At 37.9% G+C, this 4,471-nt stretch overlaps 1 pseudogene; it reads left to right on the plus strand.

Annotated features, from left to right (window-relative positions):
• The first annotated feature begins 2,479 nt into the window (after positions 1-2,479).
• On the plus strand, positions 2,480-3,630 carry LOC122229293 (annotated as a pseudogene).
• Positions 3,631-4,471: the final 841 nt, after the last annotated feature.

The raw sequence follows: 4,471 nt of genomic DNA on the forward strand, positions 1-4,471 counted from the left end.
ACACATTGGACCAGATTGACCTAACAGATATATTCAGAGCATTCCATCTTAAAACAACAGAAGAATACACTATTTTCAAGTGCACATTCTCCAGAATAGATCACATATTAGGCCAGAAAACATATCTCAAAAAATTTAAAAAGATCAAAGTCATACCATGCATCTTTTCTGACCACAAAACTAGAAGTAAACCACAAGAATAAATCTAGAAAGACCACAAATACATGGAGGTTAAATAACATGCCATTAAGTGATGAATGGGTCAACCAAAAAATCAAAGAGGAAATGAGAAGCACCTGGGTGGCTCAGTTGGGTAAACTTCTGACTCTTGATTTAGGCTCAGGTCATGATCTCACAGTTGTGAGATGGAGTCCCACCTCGGGCACCATGATGGGCATGAAGCCTGCTTAAGATTCTCTGTCTCTCTCTCTCTCTACCCCTCCCCCATTCTCTCTCTTAAAAAAAAAGAGAGGAAATGAAAAAATACATGGAGACAAATGAAAATGAAATCACAATGTACCAAAATCTTTGAGATGCAGCAAACGCTATTGTAAGAAGGAAGTTTACAGCAATACAGGCCTAGATCAAGAAGCAAGGAAAATCTCAACCTAATCTTATACCTAAAGGATCTAGAAAAAGACTAAACAAAACCCCAAAACCAGTAGAAGGAAGGAAAGAATAAATATTAGAGCAGAAATACATGAAGCAAGAACTCAAAAATCAATAGAATAGATCAATGAAACCAGAAGCTGGTTCTTTGAGAAGATCAACAAAATTGACAAACCTTTAGCCAGATTCATAAAAGAGAGAGAGAGAAAGAGAGAGAGAGAGGGAAAGAACTCAAATAAACAAAATCAAGAAATGAAAGAGGAAAAAGAACAACCAACAACACAGAAATACAAAGGCTTATAAGAGAATATTATGAAAAATTATATGCCAACAAATTGGACAACTTAGATGGAATGGATAAATTTATAGAAACATATAACCTTCCCAAAACTGAATCAGGAAGAAATAGAAAATTTGGGGCACCTGGGTGGCTCAGTTGGTTTTAAGCGTCTGATTTTGGCTCAGGTCATCATCTCACTGTTCATGGGTTCAAACCCCACATTGGGCTCTCTGCTGTCAGCATGGAGGCTGCCTTGGATCCTCGGTCTCCCTCTCTCTCTGCCCTTCCCCTGCTTGCACTCTTCCTCTATTTCAAAAATAAATTAACCTTTAAAAAACAGAAAAATTGAACAGACTGATTAGCAGCAATGAAATTGAATCAGTAATCAAAAAAAAAAAAAAAAAAAAAACAAACTCCCAACAAACAAAAGTCTAGGACCACATGGCTTCACAGATGAATTCTACCAAATTAATAGTTATTCTTCTCAAACTACTATAAAAAATAGAAGATGAAGGAAAGCTTCCAAATTCATTCTGTGAGGAGGCCAGCATTACCCTTATACCAAAACCAGATAAATACACCCCACCCCTCAAAAAGAAAAAAAAAAGAGAGAGACAGAGAGAGAGAGAGAGAGAGAGAGAACTACAGGCCACTATCTCTAATGAACTTAGATGCAAAAATCCTCAATAAATATTAGCAATATGAATCCAGCAATACATTTAAAAAATAATTCATCATGATCAAGTGGAATTTATTCCTCGGATGCAAGGTGGGTCAAAGTTGCAAATCAATCAACATTATATATTATATCAACATGAGAAAGGATAAGAATGATATGATCATTTTAATAGATGCAGTAAAAACATTTGACAAATAACAATATCAATTCATGATAAAAACCCTCAACAAAGTAGGTTTAGAAGGAATATACCTCAACATATTAAAGCCCGTATGTGAAAAACCCACAACTTACATCACACTCAATGGTGAAAAATTTTAGGCTTTTCCCTTAGGATCAGGAACAAGACAAGGATGTCCACTCTCAAAAATTTTATTCAACATAGTATTGGATGTTCTGGCCACAGTAATCAGAGCACAAAAAGAAATAAAAGGCATCAAAATTGGTAAGGAAGAAGTAAAACTTTCACTATTTGCAAATACTGTATACGGAAAACCCTATAAACTCCACCAAAAAAAAAAACCACCAAAAACCAAAAAACTAGAACTGATAAATTTATTCAGTAAGGTCACATAGTACAAAATAAATGTACAGAAATATGTCACATTTCTATATACAAACAATGAGGTAGCAGAAAGATAAATTAAGAAAATAATTCCATTTATGATTGCACCAAAATAATAAAATACATAGAAATAACTTAACCAAAGAGGTTAAAGACCTATACTCTGAAACCTATAAATATTGATGAAAAAAATTGAAGATGACACAAACAAATGGAAAGATACTCCATGCTCATGGACTGGGAGCACAAATATTGTTACAATGTTTATACTAGGCAGGCTGTATGCTTCTCTCCACTTGACAGATAGTTTCATCTCATGGTAGAGTGCCAGCCATGTCCCCAAGACATAATGGTGAAGGTAAATGGATTTGCCCATATTGGGTGTTCGGTTAACAGGACTGCTTTTAACTCTGTGGATATTGTTGCCATCAATGACCTCTTCATTGACCTTATATACATGGTATATATGTTCCAGTATGAGTCCACCCACAGCAAATTCAGTGGCACAATCAAAGTTGAGAGAGAGAAACTTGTCATCAGTGGAAAGCCCATCTCCATATTGCAAGAATGAGACCCTGCCAACATCAAATGGAGTGATGCTAGTGCTGAGTATGTTGTGGAATCCATTGGTGTCTTCCTCACTGTGAAGAAGGCTGTGGTGTCTTCATCATTGTGGAGAATACTTGACATGTGGGGCCAAGACAGTCAACATCTCTGTCCCTTCTGCTGATGCCCCCATGTTAGTGATGGGCATGAACCATGAAAAATATGACAACACCCTCAAGATTTTCAGTAATGCCTCCTGCACTACCAATGGCTTGGCTCTTTTGACCAAGGTCATCCACAACTTTGGCATCATGGAGGGACATATGACCACAGTCCATACTGTCACCTCCACCCAGAAGACAGTGGACAGTCCCTCTGGGAAGCTCTGGTTTGATAGCAGAGGGGCTACCCAGAACATCACCCCTGCTTCTACTGACACCACCAAGGCTGTAGGCAAGGTCATCTCTGATCTGAATGGGAAACTCACTGGCATGATCATCCATGCCCCCACCAGTGGATCTGACCTGCTGCCTGGAGAAAGCTGCTAAATACAATGACATCAAGAAGGTGGTAAACAGGCATCAGAGGGCCTCCTCAAGGGCATCCTGGGCTACACCAAGCACCAGGTTGTCTTCTGTGACTGTAACAGTGACACCCACTCCACCTTTGATGCTGGGGCTGGCATTTGCTCTCAACAACCACTTTCCCAAGCTCATTTCCTGATATGATCATGAATTTGGCTATAACAACTGGCCTCCGAGGAATAAGAGTTCCCTAGACCACCAACCCCAGCAAGAGGAAGAGAGAGGTCCTCAGCTGGTGGGGAGTTTTTGCCCCAACTCATCTCCCAACAGACTGAGAATCTCCCAACCTCTACACAGTTTCCATCCCAGAACCCTTAAAGAAGGGGAGGGGCTTGGAGAGCCCTATCTTGTCATGTACCATCAATAAAGTATACTATACCCATACAAACAAACAAACAAACCAAAACCTATACTACCCAAAGAATCTACACATGTAATGCAATCTCTATCAAAGTAGCAACAGCATTTTTCCCAGAACTAGAACAAACAATCCTAAAATTTATATGGAACCACAAAACCCCCAAATAGCCAAAGCAATCTTGAAAAAGTAGGACAAATCTAGAGGTGTAACAATCTCAGATTTCAAGATATTCTACAAAGCTGTAGTAATAAAAATAGTATGGAACTAGCACAAAAATAGACACATGGATCAACAGAACAGATTAGAAAGCCCAGAAATAGACCCACAATTACATAGTCAAAGGTCACTTTCTCATCCCATAACACAAAAATAAACTCCAAATGGATTAAAGACCTACATGTGAGGCCTGAAACCATAAAACTCTTAGAAGATACCATAGGTAGTAATTTATCTGACACTGGCTATAGCACCATTTTTCTAGATAAAGCTCTTGATGAAAGGGAAAGAGAAGCAAAAATGAACTATTGAGACTACATAAAAAACAAACAAACAAACAAACAAAAAAACCTTCTGCATAGCAAGAGAACAATCAGCAAGACTAATAGACAATCTACTGAATGTGAAAAGATATTTTCACATAACATATCTGATAAAGTATTAGCATCCAAAATATATAAAGAATGTATAACAGTCAACAAAAACCCAAACAATCATTAAAAATGGGCAGAAGGCATGAACAGAAATTTCTCCAAAGAAGACCTACAGATGGACAACAGACACATGAAAAGATACTCATCATCACTAATTATCAGGGAAATGCACATCAAAACCACAATGATATATCACC

Source organism: Panthera leo, chromosome C2 (genome assembly GCF_018350215.1).
Source record: "Panthera leo isolate Ple1 chromosome C2, P.leo_Ple1_pat1.1, whole genome shotgun sequence".
NCBI lineage: Eukaryota > Metazoa > Chordata > Mammalia > Carnivora > Felidae > Panthera > Panthera leo.